This window comes from Zalophus californianus, chromosome 14 (assembly GCF_009762305.2).
Source record: "Zalophus californianus isolate mZalCal1 chromosome 14, mZalCal1.pri.v2, whole genome shotgun sequence".
NCBI lineage: Eukaryota > Metazoa > Chordata > Mammalia > Carnivora > Otariidae > Zalophus > Zalophus californianus.
In genome coordinates, this window is record NC_045608.1 from 91,828,988 (window position 1) to 91,850,909 (window position 21,922).

The 21,922-nt window shown below is 54.2% G+C and overlaps 1 protein-coding gene across 5 annotated transcripts in view; it reads right to left on the reverse strand.

Moving 5' to 3' along the window:
• The window catches only part of LOC113912685 (myelin basic protein), a 116,896-nt gene extending 96,495 nt beyond the window's left edge, over nucleotides 1–20,401 (reverse strand). The window contains exon 1 of one of the 5 annotated variants that reach the window (XM_027576270.2): nucleotides 20,235–20,382. The gene's annotated coding sequence lies outside the window, so the exon portion shown is untranslated. Of the gene's footprint in view, nucleotides 1–20,234 lie in introns of all 5 variants that reach the window. The other 4 variants (XM_027576269.2, XM_027576273.2, XM_027576272.2 and 1 more) reach the window with 4 other exon arrangements.
• Between the last annotated feature and the right edge of the window lie 1,521 nt (nucleotides 20,402–21,922).

The window sequence follows — 21,922 nt, forward strand, 5'->3', positions numbered from 1 at the left end:
CACTTAACTCCAGAGAACATGCTGATGGCCGCCAGAGAGGAGGGGGCTGGGGGAGGGGTTAAACAAGGGAAAGGAGAAAAATGAAACACAGGCAAAAAGAGTTAACTTCTTTTAAAGCCGACAACTTGGACTTTCGGGGTTTCCTTCCGTCTGAGCGTAAAGAACCTCACATTGCCGACCCTGTACTACCCTGGGCAGCAGTCCAGCCCAGCGTTCCCTGCTCCCCACCCCCACTTCCTCCAACCGGCGTCCCCTCCCCGTCTCCCCAGAGTGATGTTCCCTCCTTCCAGAAAACAAATCTCTAAACCTAAATCAGAATCGTGTGGGGTGTGTAAATATTTAGGGGCTTGTGGACAAAAGCGGAGCTATTTTTGGACAAAGGACGTTTGATCCAATGACAGGCACCCCCCGGCCCCCCTCCCCCCGCTTGCAGAAAGGTAATGTTCCTTCCAAGCTGGTCTGTCCTCCCAAACTTCCTCACACTTCAAAGCAAAACATGAGGCTGCACTTGGGAGGGTTGTTCCTGAAATATTTAATCAATATTTAGAAAACTCAAGACTACCAGACCCAGGATAGATGGAAGTAACAAAAAAGTCCAGGTCAGACTTCTGAATGCATACAGAAGCAGTTAGAGCTGACTGCCTCTGGGACGAATAGCAAGAGAATTTATTTTATACGTATAATTTTGCGTAGGCAGATTCTTGCCTTAAATGCACATCATGCATCCTGGCCCCCAAAGAGAAAGACAAGAAATACAAGGTGAAGAGTGACGTTCGATCGTTGATTAGACCTTCGTCCTGGACGAGGCCTGCCAAGGCACCCGAGGATGAGGGGTATCTGGTAGGACTGCAGGCAAAGCCATGGCATGCACAGGAGTATGGGCACTGGCTTCTCTGAGAGCCAGCAGGGTGGGGCCGCAGAAGGACAAGGCGCTGTGACGGAGAGCTCACGGCCGCCCACAGGCCTCCCAAACATGCTGACAAGAACCAGCTGCAGACCAACCAGTGGGACACTGGCGGGCCGTCTTTATTCCACTGCATTTTTTTTTTTTTAAGTTTAATTCTTTATTTTTTAAGTCGTCTCCACACCCGACGTGGGGCTGGAACTCAATGACCCTGACATCAAGAGCCCCATGCTCTCCTGACCAGGCCAGCCAGGCGCCCCTGTTCCATTTCCATTTCTGAAATTAATTGAATTGAGAGAGCAGAATTTTGAACATGTGGAATGCTGCCTGGAAGCCAGCTGACTCTAAAGCGTCTTGAGTAATTGGAGAAGCTTCTTGTGAAATAATAAAAAAGGGAAGTAGGGGAGGGCGGGGGGGGGGGGTGGGGAGGGTTGGAGCTGGAAGCAGAATGACCTCTGGATGCAGAGGACACACTGCTTAGGGTGAAGTCCAGTTCCAGGGGGGATGCCTAAACAGCCCCCAGGGGTTACTGGAAATTTCCATAACAGTACATGAACTTCCATACTATTGCAAGCTAGGAGGCTAAAATTCAGCATAAGCTGTTCAAGGTCACAATCCATTGTTGACCATGCAGCCTTCATGGTTCAGAATTCACCCCTTCTGCAGCCAACACTACTACCTGGCCCCTTGGTGGAGATCCTGAGCGACCCCACAGACAACACCCACCGCGGGCGGCTGGGAGTGCACATGCGCAGCAGGGCTGACATGCGTGGGGGCGCAGAGGTGAAAACAGGGCACTTCCAAGTATTTTAACCAACTGCATCCTGCTGGGATTCTAACATTTCCAAGTGCAAACATGGCAAGTCAGAGCGAGGTGCCAATCCAGGCTAGTGCTTTGTGAAGCAGGGCAACTGGCTCCACCTCTCTGAGCCTCAGATTCCTTTAAAGTGGAAGGAAGGTAAGCTCTTTGGCTGCCCTGTGGCGAGAATGAAGCAGCCATAGGGCTGGTTAGAGCAAGGGTGAGCTCTAGGCGCCGCTGGTTTCTGCTCTCCTGTCCCTCCCAGCAGGTGCACGTGACAGGGTGGGGGGTAAGCCGCTGCAGGAATGCAGAGACCTTGCCGTGGGCGTCCACTCAAACTGACAAGGTCGAGGGAAGAGACGGGGGTAAGAACAACAGTGGCCCTGGAGAAGCCCAGGGGTGAGCCACACCAGGAGCCCGAGGCGAGAGCTCAGGCCCCCCAGGCACCAGCCCGACACAGGAAGTTAGGCAACTGGGGCTGGCTCAAGACTGTGCTGAATGGGGCAGCGAGAAAGGAGAAGTCCGCCAACAGGGGCTGCAAGAGACAGCTGTTACCGGCTTCAGAAGAGCCTTCAGATACTCGCCCAGTGCATTTTTACAGGCAGGAGGGTAAATTTATTGTGAGACAGAGAAGGTCCTAGACATCGCCCAGACCCAAGCCTCCCAGAACGTGGGGATCCTGGGAGCGCCTCGTGGACAGGGAGGTTGGGTGCCGTGGTGCAGGGTCAGAGGTGATGTGGGGAACTGGTCATCCACTTCCGCTCTTCACTTTGCCTTGGGGCTTATAGCAGCCCACCTTCTAGGTTATGTAATTACAGGAATAGCCCCGGAAGCTTTGTTCCCATTTCACAGCTGAGAAAGTAACATTTAGAAGACTGAATCTAGCTTTGAGAGTATCGTGCCTTTAGGAAAATATTTTAGTTAGAAATAGGGATTTTTAACATATTATAAATATATCTTATGTGAATAAAACCATTAGAGTAGGTCTAAGATAGCATACATTTCTGTATTACTAATTAGCACAATCAAAAGAAGTAAGATCTTACACTAAGAGGTAGCCTTGAAAAAAACACGGATGACAAGAACCTGTTCCTTATAAACACCTGCACGGGGATACACAAGTTTACTAATGAGAACAGAGGGACATTCTTAAACGGAGGTCAGAACAGCTGCAGGATTCAGTAAGGTGCTGGACCCAAAAGCCGCAGACCCGACCACACTTCACTACCACATCCACCCCCCTTTCCGTCCCTAGAGAATGGCTTGTATGTTACATAATGCGCTGGACGCAGAACGAGACAAACAGGTTATGACCTCAAAGAGCTTATCTTCCACATGTCTTAACTGGAAACGTTCAACTTTCTTCTAATAACGTTTTTAAAAAATAAATAGTTGCTTCATGCTCAGTAGGGAGCCAGAGGGCTGACTTCGTCATTGGTCTCTGGTGCATTATCCACATATGCTGTTTCAGAGCAATGTTTTCCCTGTTCTCTGTGCACCTGCCAAAGTGTGGGCCTGGCCAGTAAGAATCCCCGTGGGGGGCCACTGGTGGGGGGAGCTGAGAAGGATGGGCTGGGGTCTATGCTGGCCAGAGGTGGGTGGAGCACTGAGCACAGCCCCCCCCCCCCGGTGAATTTGCTAAAATCTACCTGCCAGAATCTGTGGGTCATTCCCAGCAGAGAAGACTATTAACATGTACTTATGGCAGCAGGATTTAAAAATCCCACCAGGGTGGTAACTTTTGCTTTCTTGATCTTTAAAATCAATTAAGTGTACTTTGCCATTAACCATTCATGTAATTTTTGTTTTTCACTAGACTCTAAAGGTCAACAGACTTGGTTGTTATCACCACTACCGCTCCTACTTCCTTGCGTCCTGGGTCTGAAGGGCCCCAGCACCTGGCCACTGGGGTCCAGCAGGGGCACCCAGGAGACGCTCATTGGACACATGCTGCAGGACCGGACACATCCAGATCTGTGGGGCCCCAGGGATGGAGTGGGTCCGTCGCTCCTGCTGACCGAGGAAGCACCAGGCACGCATGAGTGTGTCGTGTTTCGGAGGTGGTCCAACTATAGATTCTAGAGGAATGGAAGGCAAGGGAAGGATTGTGGATTTGTGCATCTGCACAGAAGAGGCTTACCTGGCCTCTGAATTGTGGGTTGGATACTGAGGGGAAAACCGCAGATAGAGTGTAGTCAGGGTACACCTCAGGAACGGGGTAACCCGAATAAAGGTAATAAAACAGGAGGCAGTGACATTTCCAAAGGGGCGGCCTCATTTGCTTTTTGGGACTGCTAACCACAGACAGAAGGTACTCCCCCCACGGGGAGCAACCCCCCTTCCCTCTCCCCTGCACAGGAAGGCCGCTAACCTCGGAGCCCCCAGCTTCCTGAACTCTGTGCTCCCCGACGACTGTGTGGTGCTCCCGACGCTTGCCAGGCACACACCACACACGTGTCCAACAACAGGGCACAGGGAACATGACGAGAACGCCTCTGGCCGCCCCGTCCAACCCGGTGAAGCCGCACAGCCTTCCCGAAGTCCACCCAGGGCAAACAGGGTCGGCGTTGATGTTTCCAAATGGAGACCTAAAAGGCTTCGCAGTCTGGAGAGTGAGTGTTTTAAGGATTTCGAGCCATCTCACAGAAGAAGGGGTGGGAGGAAGGGAGAGCTTTCTTAAGTTGGAAGCTTGTCGTTTAGGACAATAGCATTGAGGGGGGACAGACACCTGTCCCTCTGACCTTGAGCAAGTCAGCTGAACTCAGCCTCGGCTCCCACCTGCCTGACCTACTTGACGAGGACGAGGTGGTTGGGAGAGTCAGGTGACTTGACAGCCACACCGTGAGATGTGTAAGACATGGGAGAGCGTGGGCTGTCTCCACAGCGCCCGGCCGCGCCCACACAGCACTGGGAAGGGTCCATGAGTCCTGCCCCTGGAAACAGTGCCACCGACAAACCCTCAGATTCGCTCCACCAACTCTGGTGAGAAGCCTCAGTGCAGGCAGGGCACCGGCCCTGCAGCCGCTCCTCCGCGGGACAACTGCGATCCCGAAGACCAAGGTGTTCTGGACTGTGCTGTACATGGTCAGGCTTTGTCACAGCCAAGGGGAGCTTCTGCTCCCCACAGACTACCAACAAATCCAGTTATACCTTGAATGCAGATGAACGGACTGCTTGGAAGCTGTCCTAACTGCCTGAGACTGGTGCTACTGGGGTGTGGACGTCAGCCCCTCGGCTGGCTCATGCAGCCCCGCGCTCGGCGGCACGCCGGCGGGAACCGGACTTTGCTTCCTTTTCCTCGACTCCCTACATCGAGACTCCACAGCCCCCAGGGGTCCTGGCAGGGGTTGGGGAGGGAAGTGGGCACGTAATGGACTCCCCTGGTGATTAATACCAGGAACAGCACAAGAGGGGGCCCTGACCAGGGAGGCCATTTGGAATTCAGTGGTTTCTTTTCAGAAAGAGTGGAAAACTAAGTACAGAGGGAAATCAAGAGCATTCAAATGGCCATTCGCGGGCCAGACCTCACGGCAGGCGCTGGGGATCCAGCGGCGAGCAACAGATAACACGTTCATTAGCCAGGGGAGAGCTTACAGGAACCTTAGGTGGGAATGGGGAGGTTCAAGCGATTCAGTTTTAAGTACTTCAAGAAGTAGCATGACGGGGACAGGAACTAGGTGCACGGACACTGGTGTGCGCGTGGACAGACGGAACGGAAGAGGAACGGTGGACGCTGGTGTGCGCGTGGACAGACGGAACGGTGGACGCTGGTGTGCGCGCGGACAGACTGTCCCAAGGAGGAAGGAGGCGGGAGGGAGGGAGGCTCACTGGGCTGAGTGACACCCCCCACCCTCCTGCCATGTTCTCCCATTTGATGTCCTTTGAGGGAAGCTCCTCAGTTCTCCAGACCTCCTTCCACTTCCTCTCCCGGCTGATGACTCACTCTTGCTCCAGGAGAAGCACTCAGACAGGCAGCCCCTCCCGGGCCCGCGGGGTCCGCAGACCACCGCACACACACCTACCCGCTGCCTCCCCCTGCGCGGGGGGTGCTCACATGTGGTCTCCCATGGAAGTTCAGATCTGGGGGCAGTGACAGCCAAATACCACCATGCCGTTTTGCTGCTTAGAAGACCGTTTTCAAAATTCTTTCACTACCTCAGAAGCAGCTAGAAAACACAGTAATGGTAACAATTTAAAAGCTTCTCCACCTGACTTCCCCCCACAGAGACTGCATAACATCTCTCCGGACTGCTTACTCTTCGTCCGTGTAAATACGCTCTCCGTTTTCATGCACTTAGAAGCAGGTATGGGAGCTCAACCAGAACACACGTGTAAGATGCGGTATAATAACTGTGCTGGGAGGGGTGCATGACCCTGACCCTGGAGGTCAAAGGGCCCTTCCCAGGGTTAGGGGTTGTGTTTTGTCCCCCCAAACATCTGTGCACAGCCTAACCCCCAGTGCCTGTGACCTGACTAGGAATAAGGTCTTTGCAGGTGCACTGAAGTTAACAGGAGGACATAGGGGGTTAGGGTGGGCCCTACTCCAATGACTGGTGTGGACAGAGACACAGCGGGTCTACAAGCAAGGGGACCCCGAGGGACAGTGGCGGCCACCTGAAGCTGCAAGGCAAAGAAGGATCCTCCCCTGGAAACTTCAGAGGGTGCATAGCCCTGCCCACACCTTGATTTTGGACTTGGGGCCCAGAACTGGGGTGAATGTGTTTCTGTGGGCACTCATCCAGTCTGGGGCCCTCTGCTATGGCAGGGAACTAACACACAGGGAAAAGGGCAGAGCTGCCGCAGACTCCAAAGCAGGAGCTCTTAGAAGGCAGGAGGCGGAGGGTGGCGGGCACAGCGTGTGCAAAGGCCCTGAGGTAAGGAAGGCTGTGAGTGGAGTCCGAGTGTGACAGGAAGGTGACGGAACACCACGAATCAGCTGATGTCCAGGACCATCCTGCGGCAGATGAGTCATCTCAGCTGAGACGACTGACGCTCCCACGCGGGTGAGCCTTCATCCATTTCTAGACCGAAACCCGGGTCGGGGACGAGCAGGCTCCATAGAGGGCTGAGTTCCCAGAAAGCCTGGGCTACAGACGAGTGTCTGTGCCCCCCCCCATTCCTACGTCGAAGCACTGACCCCGCGTGATGGCAGCAGGACGGGGGCCTGTGGGAGGTCCACGAGGGGAGGACTCGCGCCCTCAGGAGAGACCCAGACGACTCCCAGCCCCTTCTCCAGGGGATGTCACAGCAAAAAGACACCGTCCATGAACCCCCACGAGGGTCCGCCCCAGACGCCGAATCTGCCGGCACCTTGACCTTGGGCCTGGGGCATCTAGACCTTCGAGAATGAACATCTGCTGTTTCTCAGCCCCCGGTCTGTGGGCCTAAGAGGCAGCCTGGCGGAGGCCAGCAAGGTCGTCCAGAGCGGGAGCTGCGGGCTGGCCTCCCTGGTCTCCAGAACTCGGCATCAGCTGCGGCTCTGATGGCATCGGCGGAAAACCCAGCTCCATCCAGACCCCCACAGGAGCGCCTGAGAAGAGCTGGCTGCTGGATCTGGGGGTACGGACAATCCCGCCTTAAGGTGTCAGTAACACCCACGCGCTCATTGTCACCACGCCTGTTCCCTCCAGGCTTATCAGGCGGAAGGCAGTTTCCAGCTCGCAAGAGCCCTGCCTCAACGTCATCGGAAACCACCTGAAAGGGAAGTTATGGAATTGCAGAAAAACGAGCTTGCAGTCCCTGGAGGTTGCTGCTCCAGGGTCGGCTGACAGTAGATAAAGCACCACCAGAGCAGGGCCGCAGTGAGTGTGAGGACCCAGCCTGGGGCGCCGACCTCCCTGCCACAGAGCACTTTGCTGGAGGGAGGAAGAGGCAGATCACCCGGCAGCTCGTTCACCTTCCAAACTGTCTGCTCACACACTCACGATCCTATGACCGGGTAAGATTCTGTAGCTCTTACAGGGGCAGAAAAACCTCTCCGTGTATAAACAAGTCATAGGACGCTGGCTTCGCTCCTAGCACCTGGCCCGCCAGGCCCGAAGTCACGTCAAGACCGGCCTTTCTGATATGTGGGGAGAGACTCTGCTCAGGCACACTGTGCACACCCTTCCCTCGGCGGGCGGGGGATCTGGAGACCTGGCAGTCCTGGTGGCCGACTCGATCACCTCGAGGGAATGCTGCGTCCCACCGGCTCCTGGGAGGCTCCAACGGGCAGGCCGGGCACAAGCTGCCCAATCCAGGGGCCCGGCAGCTGGAACGAGGCAGGCCGGCGGCTTCAGAGCAGAAGTACCTGCAGCGTAACAGGGGGTGGCCAGGGCATGCCCTTTCTTGTAGACGCTCTCCTGCCTTGCTCGGAGGGTTTGGGCCCACATTCCTCCATAGCCGTGAACATGGGATGGGAAAGTGACTTCCTGCAGGTGTTGTGGAAACAGCTGGTTAATATTTGACAAGCACCTGAAGACAGGAACCGTCAGGGATAACAAACCCCAGCAGGGGCCTTCTGTGACCAGCCCACGGGCTGTCTTCCACGGCATCTCCCCCGTGAACCGTGGCAGGGACTCATGCAGATGGCATCTCCTCAGTAGGTACGTGCATGCCACTCGGCTCCCAACACCAGCTCTGGTGATTAGCCACACCTACGCCATGACCACAGGTCCACGAGTGCCACATGACTCAGCGCACGGTCCGTGGCAGTAAGAAGAAACACACACACTCTGCGCACGGCTCGGGGCCAGAGCTAGTGATCAAAGGACAGAACAATGTGCCTTCGACTCAGAGCATATTTCCACCCACCTCCAGAACAACTCATAAATTCCCTGACACCGGGCGTGACGGCTCCTGATGGTTATGCACAAGGAGGAAATGCGTTGGCTCCGGCCACAGGTTTCTAAGTGGCCTGGGGCCCAAAGAGTATCATTTGAGTCTTAACTAAACCAAACCTGTGTTTCTTTCTGAAAACACAGAAAACATCTGAATCCCAGAACTGCTGATCTAAAATGTCCAGATTCAAATCCCCAACCCCTATCCATGTGGCCTCACAGGAGACAGCCGGTCTCATCAGGCACGCAGCATGGTACTGGGTGACTTCTTTCCAGAACCTTCCAGATTCCAATCAGGGAAAACAGTGCTCCGCATGGTCATCAGCCCATCACGGTCCCGCCGGAGACACGGTCGGGGGCTTCCTGTGGGCCCTGCCGCTCCCCCGGGGTGAGTCTGCACTTCTTGAGACACAGTGGAAAGAGAAAGAACGCGGGAGGGTGACAATTGTATTTACAGATGATGCAGCTCGGAGGCCGGGACAGGGCGCGTGACCCCAGGTGGCTCTCGGCAACCTCACGGAAGGCCAACTCCAGCGTTCCAGCTCCGCTCGGCCGTGAACCGACCGGGGCACCCGGACAAGGCACTTCATTTCTTCTAAGAAAGGATTTCTCGATGTGTTGAGTCTTGGGTTTATTAAGGAAAAGAGCTCCGTCCAAAGGCCAGAGAGGGCACTTCGTCCCCCACTCCAGATGCTGTAAGGAGCATCTACTTACAGCATCTACTCTCCTGGTGCAAAAGACGTCAGCGGCAGCTCCTCACATCCTTCCGCGTGAAAACCACCTCGGAGCAACAGTAAAGAACAAAGCCTTACAGGAATACATCATGCAATGAAGTCCCTTTTAAATCTGTTACTGAGAATGGCATTTAAATGAGTAATTATATAACAAACGCTGAAGGTACAACAAGCACATTATGAACACGAGACTGCTGAAAGCTTACATCCTGAACTTGAGCTTTCCATGCAGGCTCTGCACGGCATTTGGTTTCTAAATGGTATATTTCGGGCTTAAAAAGATCAATATCCTTTCAGGAGGCCCTGATTTAGTACTACTAGGCTGAGGCCTTACGATTTTCTTGCTCCATCAAAATCAAGATTGTCCAGGATGGCCCTGTTATAGGATACCCAGCGCTTACCCAACGCACTGCTATAATACTGTAATAATGTGTCTCAACCTTTCCTACTCCTTACAAATTACAGCATTTCTTATTTGACCCCCTTCGCAGAATTTAAACAAGGCGTGGTAACATCTAAAGACAGAGTAGAACCGACCTAAAAGAGCAAAAGGGCATGACGGAGTGGCAGAAAATGGGCACGGGGTAGCAAACCTGGATTCCCGTCCCATCGGCCTCCAGCTGCGAAGCAGCCTTGCACAGGTCAGCTGGCCTCTCGGAGCCCCACCTGCCGTCCTTCTGGGGAAGCGAGGGGCTGGAGGAGGCTGGCTCGGGGCCCAGCAGCCAGTGAGAGCACTCTGCTTCGGAGAGCGCCGGCTCTGCACACGACGTAAGCATTCCCCGACAAAAATTAAGCAAAGCCGCCCACGTCCTGTCAGACTGTGACAGCTGGTTTCCTGAAGCCAGAGGCCAAGTCCAGGACGAGATGCTATGAAAACTCATTCCTGGAGTGTCTGCTCGGCACCAGAAGGAGCAGCGAGGGAGCAGGGCAAAAGGAGCCGGGCTCTATCACACCCACACAAGTGTGCACACGCCCATGCACACCCCTGCACACGTGCATGCTGTCTCTCTCCCTCTTCTGAGTTCTAGGACGCTAGGACGACATCCTCACGTGTTCTCCAGCCTGTCGCTTTGAGGGGGGTTGTCCTCAGACCTAACCTGACCTGCGTCTGCCTCAAACCCCTTACAGAGTGAGACAGGGTACACACAGGAAAGAGAAGCCCGTGCCAAACCTCTGTCTTCAGGTGGAGCAGGTGTAACGGCCCTACAACAAAGGTGGGGCCCTTAGTTTGTGTGCTGCTCTGTCGCCAGCACCACGGCAGTGACCGGTACATAGTAGGTGCTCAGTAAATACCTGTTAAGTGACTGGGAGCAAACGGAAGTAACCATGAAGCTAGCCCCTCTACCCCAACCAACCACATGTGCTCACCTGCCACACACACACACACTCATGAGCAGCACGTCCGTGCTTGGAGACCCGTTCTTGGTTTGTGGCGTCACACCCAACCAGAGCCACACGTGAACCACGGGGAAGCCCAAGGGGTGGGAGTGGCCAGGAGGACCGGCAGAGTTGGATGGAGCTGCCGAGGTCCGTCCAGCCTGGGGTACCGAGAGGAGAGCTGAAGATCCGGGACCCTGAAGGCCCCTCTAGGGGCAGAGTCCCACCTGAACACAGAAGCCCTTGCTCAGAAGGAACCGAGGACCCCGCAGATAGGAAGTGTGGGTAGATGGCTGGGCTGTCCTAGGTCCCTGCCCTCAGCTCCAGGCCGAAACCTGTGATGCTTGGTTGCACAGGGACCAGCTGTGGTTGCCCTGGTACTGGACGCACAGCCCGCGGCTGGGGGCCCAGGGGCAGCTGCCTGCCCCACATGCGCTGTGTGAAGCCGTGGTCAAGGGCAAACGCAGACTCCTATGAGGCCGATAAGGGGATCCAGCATGGAGTCCGGCACTCTGCCCTTCAGAAGGCGGGGAGAACCCGGGGTCAAGGAAGGATGCACCTGTGCTCAGCTCACCCATCACCGGCTACAACAGATCTGGGTCACAACATGTAGAAACAATTCACTAGTAGATTTGGGTGTGTGGGGGGGTGTTGTACTTGAATTAATTACCTGTTCAAGGTGCTAATTTAGAGATTATACTTTAATAAACGTTTGTCCAAATGTTGTTAAATAGAAACACTTGAGACCAGGTCAGTCCAAGCAGAGTCCCTGGCACAGCTGACTGGCCTTCAGGTGGAGGGCAGCCTGCCTCCCTGGGCAGGGAACTCAGGAGGGACCATCTATGCACGAGTCAGGCCCATGGCTGAAGCTGCACTAAGACCTCGGCTTGGTGTTTTTTTCCTTCTTTCCTGAAGCCCACGGGCACCATGTGGGGCCTGGGCTTCACCTGCTTTTCCCTCTGCACATTGTCACATCTGCCTTCCCTAGGCCTCCATCAGACACTACCAAATGCCCGTGATTCGTCATGAAAGCCATGCTTGGTCTGTGCAGAGTACTCCAGAGCAAGTGACCAGGAAGATGACGCTAAGAAGAGGAAGGGGAGATACTGGGATGTGGAGCCCAGAGCAGCCACCCTCCGGGCTCCCACCTGATGACAGGTGTCATGGTCATGAAGTGTCACTCACTGAAGGAGGTCAGGGGCGAGCCCTGTGGGTTGAGTCCAGGGTACATTCTTCAAATTCCTGTCTGAGCCCATGTCATGAAAGCAAGTGAAGTTCAGTCTCAGAGATTCAGGCTCTGAGATGACTGCGTCATAGCAACCCTCATGAAACCACCACCTGGGACCTTCTCTACCTGCATGAGCGAATTTAGTTGGGGTTTTTTTTTTGGATTGGTTTGAAATTCTGTCCAAGTTTTAATCTACCTTCACATTAAAATGTACTTTTCCTATAGCACACTTTATTTAGGTGTTGCTAATCCTCTGTAAATGTATATTTGTATATATATATATATTTCCATTTAGTGTTAGGACTCTTAGCTAATGTGGCTTTAACTGTAACATTTCCCTGCATTTCCAGGAAGTTTTCCACCAGGTCTGAGCACTTCCGTCTCCCTTCACAGGACAATTCCCCACAACTAGTCAGTAATGAATAAGGTCAGCTTTCAATATCTGGTTTAAATCCCTCTCTCTTCCAAAGTAAGTCCTGACATACGGAAATAATGACAGAATAAAAGAATCATCATCTCCCTTTTGGGACGATACCACCTTTCAGAGAGCAATATAACATGATGTATGGAAGCTGCAGATGCATTCTGCCTGCCTCTGACATTTGATTTATCCTCTTTATATTTCTGGGAAGACAAGTGCAGCTGGTGTTCACACTTCATAAATCCTTGGTCTCCTCTATTCCAAGGTTATTACATTTTCAGACACTTAAAGAACCAGAATAAAAACAACCAGAGCACCCCCACTGCACCCACACACACACACACGCACACACACACACAAACAGAAACCTAGTTCCTAAAATATAAGCATCATATTTATTTTATTAAATTCCTGCTTTAATTTATCTGGTCTTCTACAGCAGCACAGTAAGCCAAATAAGTCATGTCCCACATTCTTCTGACTGATGAAGAACAGACTCGGGCGTACCCCTTCTGTAAAGTCCAGACCCTGCTATGCATCAGCTGTATGAGGATGATTAGGCACAGCAGAACTCATCCATCTGTGGATGCAACAAATATGAGCCCCACACGCTACGCCAAGGCACATAAATGACACCAATGACACCAAGGCACATAAACCATATTTTAAGTTTCCCAGAACGCACATGCATGATGGAACATTTAAGCACCTTGTAAGCAAAATGCTCCCAAAACAGAGATCAGAGCCGCTACTGCTAAAAGCTGAGCAGGGAAGTTGGGCATCTTGGAGACAGACAACCTGGGAATGAGCAGGCTTGTAAGGAAGCAGGACACAGGGCCACAGGGAGCAGGGCGGGGCTGCTGGGGGAGGTGGGAGGCCTGGGGAGTGCACCGGGTCCAGGGAAGAGGCCACCTCCCTGCACAGCACTACCTCATCTCCTTCCCCCCGCGGGGTGGTCCCCCCACTGCATAGTTGTCTGCATGCAGCTCGGGGCCTTGAGCAGACATTTTGCCGAGGGAAACCTGTCTGTGTGCTTCTAAGGCCCCGAATAATACAGAGGGGCCCTTCAGGCAAGAGCTACACCCATTTTATCTTGGTGTACCTAGAAACCCAGAGCGGAGCATTCTGCACATCACAGTCAATGGATTTTAAAAAACTAATCATGCATTTGCCGTATTTGGGAAGCCTGCAACCTAGCTCTGTACTGTTTGCTTTCGTAGCAAGTTTAGCAAAAATGTGAGGTTTCAACGATACGGGAGAATATGGATGAAGAATACGAGCATCGTTGTTAAAGATGCTCACACTTACCAGGCAGGACAACGATGCTATTCTCTGAATGTGGACAGAGCAACAAACATAATGAGACAAATGAAAGTATCAAAGTATAGAATTTTATCTTCCATGAGTCACTCCTTCTAACACAAAGTCATTTTATCAGTGAAACGCACAGATTTTGTTGATGTTATTCAAATGCATGTTTGTGAGCATGTGCGTGTGCACTGGGATAGCCCCATGTAGGCATGACACACACTCTGGCACGCGTCACCCTTCCCCTCTTCCACTTAGAGCAGGGGTCCTCGGAGTTTCCTTGGGAGCTCATTAAAATACATATTCCTGTGCCCGATCCCCGAGACTGTGGTTGGTGTGCCAGAAATGGGGGCCTAGGACTCTGCATTTAATAAAAATTCCAGATGAAATGATGCGGGTGGTTGGCAGACCACCCAAGGGCAAACAGGCACCAGTCCTGGCCCTCAGCCTCGTGAGAAGACACGGAGTCGGGCTGGCTGGCTGTGGCAGGGAGCTGGCTGGCCCACCACCAAGCCGCTTGTGCCCCCCCACTAGCCACCTAAACAGATGCAGGCAGGTTTTTTCTGTGTGCGTTCTGCCTCTAGGTTTCCAGGTCAGACTCCGGAAGGAAGCGTTACATCCGAGTGAGTCTTTCTTCCTGTCTCTTTAGGCTGGTGGTTGGTGGGGAGGTGGCCTCCTGCGTCTACATGGTCTTTGCGGACGGAGCTGTGCTGTATTTGGCTGCTGTTTACTCCCAGTGGCCAGGCGGCGTTGACAGACACTCCTAACTGGACGGGAGGGTAGGATGTGGACAGGCTGGTGCCTTGGGGCAGGGGGGGTCCCACGACGCCCAACCCCACGAGGCAGGGCTGCCACCTGTGCAAGGCGGCTATCCAGCGGTGGGCAAGGCCATCAGGGGCCCTCTCCTTACTTACAACACTGGGGCCACCATGCTCACCACCGCTTCTGACAAAAATCAAACCCTTGCCCGATTTAACTGCAATACAGAGGAGTCATTCTCTGAATTTCAGAAATCATCACTGCGGGAAGGCACATCACACCGGCAGGGCCATGTCTCAGTGAGCCCCACTCTCAGAAGTCACTGCACTGCTGCTTCCAGCTAGGAGCTGTGGGGTGGTGGAGACATGGGGTAGTGGAGATGGGGAGCCGTGGGGTGCTGGAGACATGGGGTACTGGAGACATGGGGAGCTGTGGGGTGGTGGAGACATGGGGTAGTGGAGACGGGGAGCCGTGGGGTGCTGGAGACATGGGGTAGTGGAGACGGGGAGCCATGGGGTGGTGGAGACATGGGGAGCCGCGGGGTGCTGGAGACACAGGGAGCCGCGGGGTGGTGGAAATGGGGAGCCGCGGGGTGGTGGAGCCGCGGGGTGGTGGAGCCGCGGGGTGGTGGAGCCACGGGGTGGTGGAGACATGGGGAGCCGCGGGGTGCTGGAGACACAGGGAGCCGCGGGGTGGTGTAAATGGGGAGCCGCGGGGCGGTGGAGACATGGGGAGCCGCGGGGTGCTGGAGATGGGGAGCCAGGTGCCCGAGTGGGCAGCACGGCTGTGGGCCACAGCTCTGTCCCTGGCAGGCCCCAGGCTGCAGGATGGGATGTGGCTCCATGAGCAAGCGTGGGCCCCAGCAGCGGAGCGCTCAGAGTGCACAAAACGTCAAGATGGTTGGCACTGAATGTTGACCACTGACCAGAACAAAACCCAGCGTGCAAGTACAACCAAGTCACGTCTGCTTGCAAACGAAGCATCATCACTACTCACTGTTCGCTAGATGGTTTTAAAACTGGGGAGATATAAACCAAATCCAAGCCTTCATTACCGCATAGTCAAAATCCACGTGCTGTTAAAAACCACTGTATTTAATACAACGTACTAAACAGCTCTTGCAAGTATTTTTGTTTTCGACTTTGCAATACATACCAAGGAAAAGCATCTCACCCTCAAGAAAAACAGCCAAGGGGTTCTGAGCAGAAACTCATTTCCTCTAAGCAGGCTGTGGCTTCAGGCCGCAGAGAAACCCCCCTCACGCTCTGGAAGGCGCCACTGTCCTTGTAACCATCTCTAGCCACTGACTCCTTTTCAACGCCAGTGTCCGTTCTGATGTGGTGTATCACATCACCATCAAGAGAGATGTTCTCAAGTTTCTGCAGGTGAAAAATTTGACTGTTTTCCTATGTAATTCTTTCCTTCCAAGGGCAGCTGCTTGGCAAAGGCCCCTGGTTTCTGCGCACTCCCCAGGTGCTCATGCGGCCTTCAAGGGACAGGGGGGATCAAGCTCCTGGGCCTGGGGGCACCACTCAGGGGTGGCTGGGAAGCGTGAGGGCAGCTCCATCCCCTGATCCGGGGGCCTCTGACGTGTGAGGATGAGTTCTGGGGGGCCTGAAAGGAGGAGAGATTCAGGACATGTGTTCTCAGACCTCACACATGTCACTCGACAGGCCTGCTCCCCCCGAGAACTCGGGTTTCTTGCGTGTAAACCGCGGACAGGATGCTGCTGGACTCGGGGCGTAGCCCAGGGACTGCGGAGAGGGCATATGGCCAGGCCTCCCCATCGGGAAGTGCAGCCTCCCTCCAGAGCCCTAAGGGCACCAGTAGTCTGTCTGTGTCCTTTCAGAAAACAAATCTGTCTCAGGGCAGGGGGAGAGTAACTAGGGCTTTTAATGGATTTTATATATGTCCTGAAAATACACGTATTATGAAAGAACAATGTCCTATAAAAATAAACTCTTGATTTGAGAGATTCAGAGGACTAAACCTTATTTAAAATAATATTTGGGGTGCGCCTAGATGGCTCAGATGGTTAAGGGTCTGACTCTTGATCTCGGCTCAGGTATTGATCTCAGTGGTCGTGAGTTCAAGCCCCATGTTGCATGGAGCCTGCTTAATAAAGCAATAAAAAATAAAATAACACTTGGGGAACAGAGTGGTTGCTCTTATCGTGCAGAATGCTGCTTTAACCTCCCGAGGACAAAGGTGTCAAGGAGCAGTGCCCCCAACATCACCCACCTGGACTCCAGGTGTGAACAGGTGGGCTGTGTGCGCAGAAGTGTGGGGCGTAGTATGAACTAGGCCGTCAGACGCTGAGAAACCCTATTCCCCACCTCTGCCCTCTGTCCTCGTAGCCCGTCTTCCCGTGTTCTTTCCCCTTTATTACTTGCCTTTTGGTATATTTTTTATATTTGTCTCTACTATAAAACTAAGCATGCAATTTGGTTAATATCACTTGCGAATAAAATCTTATTTTCCTTCTTTTATTTTGGAAAATGTTAACCCCTTCACTCTTAAGGAATGTGAATTAATTTAAAAGGAAATCAAAATCCCATTGAGAGTTTTATAGACATAAACAAGGCCATTCTAACCCTTGCGCGGAAAGGCACAGGACTTGGAGGGGTCACCACGATTTTAATAAGAAAAACAAAGTAAGAGGACCCACTCTTCCCAACGTTAAGGTTTACTGTACCGCTAAGGTAATCAAGCCAGTGTGGTACTGGTGGAGGGACAGATCCCTGGATGGGTGGAACAGAACCCAGAACAGAGAACCAGACCCACGCAAATATGTGGAAACGATTTCTGACAAAGGAACAAAGCAACTCAAGTGAGAAGCGATCTTTTGTTCCACAACAGCCCAGGAGCAACAGGATACTCCTAGGCAATAATAAACCAAAGCAAAATGAAAAGCCCTCAACGTACACCTCACACTTTATACAAGTGTTAACTCCAAATGGACCACAGATTTAGGTGTAAGATGCAAAACTATAATACATAGAAAAAAAAAACGGAGAAAAATCTCCAGGACCTCAGGCTAGGCAGACAGTTCTCACCATCCCCCCCATCACAATCCATGAAAGGGAAAATTAGTAAACTGATCCCGTCAAAAGGAAAAACTTTCTATCAAAAACCCTGTGCAGAAGATGGAAGACATATAAATGAAGGAAAATAAAAGAAGGAAAATAAGGTTTTATTCATAAGATGAGTGCCAACCATTGGGACCAATGTCTAGAACATAGAAAGAATTACCGAGACCAAACGCCCAATTACAACATGGGCAAAGACACGAACCGGCTGTTCACTGTAAGGGTGTGCAGATGGCATACACATGCATGAAAATCCTCAACGTCATTTTCCATGAGGGAAATGCAGATTAAAATCACAATGTCACCACACATCTCATGATAGAACAGCTAAAATAAAAAGTAGCAATGGTGCCAAATGCTGTCGAGGTTGTGTGCACATCCTGGTCACTCCCACCTTGTTGGTGGGATGCAATAGTGCAGCCCTTCTAGAAAAGAGGAAGGCAGTTTTTTATAAAATTGAACGTGTGCTTACCTTACTGTACTCTTGGGCATTCCTTCCCAAAGAAATGAAAGCTATGCTCACACAAAAACCTGTACGTGGATGTTCAACACAATTTTATTCACAATAACCAAAAAGTGGCAACGATCCACGTGCCCTTCAAAGAGTGAATGGTTAAAACAAAACAGAACAAAAACCCAGAATGGTGGGGCATCCACAGCCGCTCAGGAATAAAAAAAGAACATACACTCAACTGAACAGATCTCAAGAGAATTGTACTTAGTGAAAAAGCCGATCAAAAAAGGTTGCATATTGTATGACTCTGTTTATACAGCATTCTCGAAATGATGAAATTATAGAAATTGGGGAACAAGACGAGTGGCGCCAAGGGCTTGGGGAAGGAGAAGGGAGGGCGTGGGCTGCAGCTGGAGGGGACAGCGTGCACAACCCAGAGGTGGAACTGTCTGCCCCGACTCTTGGTGACCACACGATCCGACAAACACTTAAAAAGTTCAGGTGGCAAGAAAATCACAGAGCAGGCTGCCGCCGGTTCCACCTCCCACGACATCCTCCACCCCCGTGCGGTCACTGTCCCCGCGGACCTGGCAGCAAGATCCGACCTTCACAAGCCACCAAGCAGCGATTCAATGTCAAATCACAGAGCAAGCACCTTGTCTTACACTTTCTCATCTTTGGGCAGAAGTGTGATACGTTAGAAAGATTTTCAAAGTGGATCTGAACCAAATAGATTTTGTTCGACCCTGATTAATAAAAGTAGTCATTTCAGAACAGCTAAATTCTTGAGAGTTCTTGCTAATCAACATTGTATGATAATTTTTAACTAGATTCCTTCCCTTCAGGTTTTTGTTTATTCCACTTAAAACTACTGATGGGCCCTTTTCCTTGTCTGGTAGAAACATATTATCAGGCCGACGGCCCTCAGCAGGTCACTTGGGCCACCCTTCAAAGAAGGGCTGCTCTGTTCAACTTCCCCAGCTCCCGGCACCAGGCAGTAATGTCCGACGGGGCCCCGCCACCACCCACAAGTGACCCGCCAGTGAGCCTGTGGTCCCAAGCCACCCCCTGAATTGTGGGCCATGGTCTGTAAAATGTCCCTCTGACCCTGGTGAGTTAAAATCTCAAATAACCACAGGTGTTAGATAGGGTGCTCGCTACAGTTCCCTTCCTCTGAAAAACTCTTTCTAGCCCAGTGTGGGTGTCCCTTGCTGGGTCAGCCAGAGGCCCCCCTGAACCATGTTTACACCCCTCAGCATACATCCTAGCCACCTCATGCGCCTGCCACGGATGCAGAGTTGAACTGCACACATGTTGTTGATTCTCACGTTGTCGCAATTGGAAAACAGAGAACAGGAACCAGAACGCGCCTACTTCCTGCCAGAGTCTTACTGAGATCCCCAAAGAAACTTAAATGTTTTGCAAACCCCAATCTATCTTCCGAAACAGAAGGCAAAAGTGGATCCTAAAAGAAACCTGGAGCTGCCACACCAGCATCCCACAAGACCCAGGGCCACCGCGGGGGGGTGGGGTGGGGTGGGGTGGGTGGTTAGCGCAGTGACGGCAGAACACACACACCCTGGGGGCCTCCACCCCCGGCGTCGGGCACAGGAGGGGCGCGCGCCGCCAGGTCACAGGCGCCAGGCGCGCAGGTGGCTGCAGGTGGACCCAGGCGGCTGTAGGTGGGCGCAGGCGGCTGCAAGGGGCTGCAGGCAGCACGCGCTGGCGCTGGGACAGGCCCCGCGAAGGCGGAAGCCAGGCAAGTCTCCAGTCGCCGCCCCCCAGTGATCAAAGGGAACCTTGCTTCGTTCCGGGGTGGGGGGCGGGGGGGCCGTCCGCGGGGCTCAGCGCGTGGAATTAGTAAACACTTCGAACTGGCAGGGACCCCCAGCCTGCCCTTCGGTTCGCCCCCAGCACCCATCTCCATGTCGCCCGGAGCCGCCTCTTTCGACCCTTGTCACCTCCCACCCCTAAACCCCACCCCCACCCCCACCCCCACCCCTAGGCCGCGCGCTCTTCCCGAGACCTTGCCTCGGGGCCTGGCCGGAGGCCACACCTGGAAACCCGTGGAGTTCCAGCGCCCGCCGCCGCAGACCGGCGTCTACACCCGCGCCCACCCACTCGCAGGGAGGCCTCGGGCTGCCACCTGCCCGCCACCTGCGCCGCTGCCCACGACAGCCCCGCGCCCCGAGTCCCGCCTAGGTGCCCGCGGTGCCCGCTCGGGGGCGCGGAAACAAAGCCCCGGGCCACCTCGCCCGCCCGCCCCCCGCAGCCCACCCCCCCCCACCCCCACCCCCACCCCCACCCCCACCCCCACCCCCACCCCCAGCCACGATCACCCACCGCGCTCTCGCCTCTCCGCAGCCCGGGCCCCACTCGTGAGCAGCCGGGGCCCGGAGCTAGCTGCCAGCGCCGCCTTCCGTAGAGGGAGACGCGGGCCGCCAGGGCCGGAGGCTCGTCCTCGCTGGTTCGCGGCGGTGACTGACGGCGGCAGCTCCAGGGCCGGGCGCGCACCCCGCCTCCCCCCCCCGCCGCCCGGGCTTCCTGCGAGCCAGGTAAACACGCCCGCCGAGCGGAGCCCGCCCACCTGCCGCCCCGCCCCGCGCCGCCCGCCGCCCGGACCTCCTCGGGGACCGCCTGGCCACGCGGAGCACCGCGGACGCGCGGGGACCCGGGCGCAGAGTTGGCGCCGGCGTGGCGGGGCCGGACTTGGCCGCCGCAGAACCCCTGCTCTCTGACCCTTTCCCGGGGCTTAGCCTCTGAAACTACCCTCACCGGCCATGGCCACGAGGGACCTGAGATAACATCGCCTCATTTCACAGCATGGGGACCCAGTCCAAAGCGGCTGCTGGCCCGAATCCACCCCGACCCCGGTTCAGTGCCGGGGCTGATGCTCCCCTGTCTCCCAAGCCTCACCTTTGCGAGCCCCAGGTGATGAGCTTTGCATGGGTCCTAGCACCATGAACGGGCGCTCCGCTGGAGAACGCGCGTTTCCCCCGAGGAGGCAGGCAAAGGGCACACATAAAACAGACCAGAAAATGCCCAAGGGGGAGGGGGCGGGCCCTGGGTTCTGCCGCGCCCAAGCCTCTGTTGACCTGCTGGCAGTGTCACGCTCTTGATCCGAAGGAAGCTGCTGTCGGGACGTTAGTCACCCGGGCGCACAGGTTTGGTGGTCCCATGGACTCTTCCCTGTGTTCTTGGCCTCCTCCCGGCAGCGGGAAAGCAGGAGGGAGGGGGGAGAGCCGAGATGCTGGCGTCCTTCCTGACTCAGGTTCCCGGTCAGCGGAGCTGAATCCGACACTCTCTGGAGCCCTCCTGGACCCACTGGTGTATGTTAGGAGTTAGGGGGAAGTCTGGTTTGGCAAGAGGCGGAGAGCCCTTGTCCCCTGGGCCGCCTGTGTGCAGTGCCAGCGTTCCCTGCCCAAACCAGCTGCCCTCATATTCCCAAGGGACCTAGCAACCACGCTCAAACGCAGATGATTGTAAGAGAAGTATGTCCAAGGTAATAGAAGTGTTGAACCTGATCCTGTCCTCAGAAGAGACCGGTGAGAGGAGAGAACACGATATTCCCAACTTTGAATGGGGGTCAGCAGGGAAAGGGGATGCTGGTTGTGCCAAACCTCCTAATTTTTCTGCTTCGTGCCTTCAGAGATGGATAAACAGGGTGGGAGTAAGGGAGTCAGACACACGCTGTGGGCGCACAGGGCAGTGAATCAAAGCCGGGAAGCTCCCAGGTCCCTGACTCAAACCACTCATCACAGCCCACCCCCCACCCCCCACGCCAAACTTCTTAAAGGTCAGGCCAGGGCAACCCAGAAACCGGGCTCCATTTGGATGCCTGTTTTGGCATCACAAACAGCTTCTCCTCCCCACAGATGTCTCTTTGCTTCTTCCTGGGGTGAGTGGGCCGCAGAGGGCCTGGGTCCTGCCCTGCAGACTTGAGTGAAGGCTGGGCTGTGGGGAGTCCCACGGTGAGTAGGTCGTCTCTGCAAATGTCAGGCTTGCCAGTTACAACTCTTTTTAAAGTATTT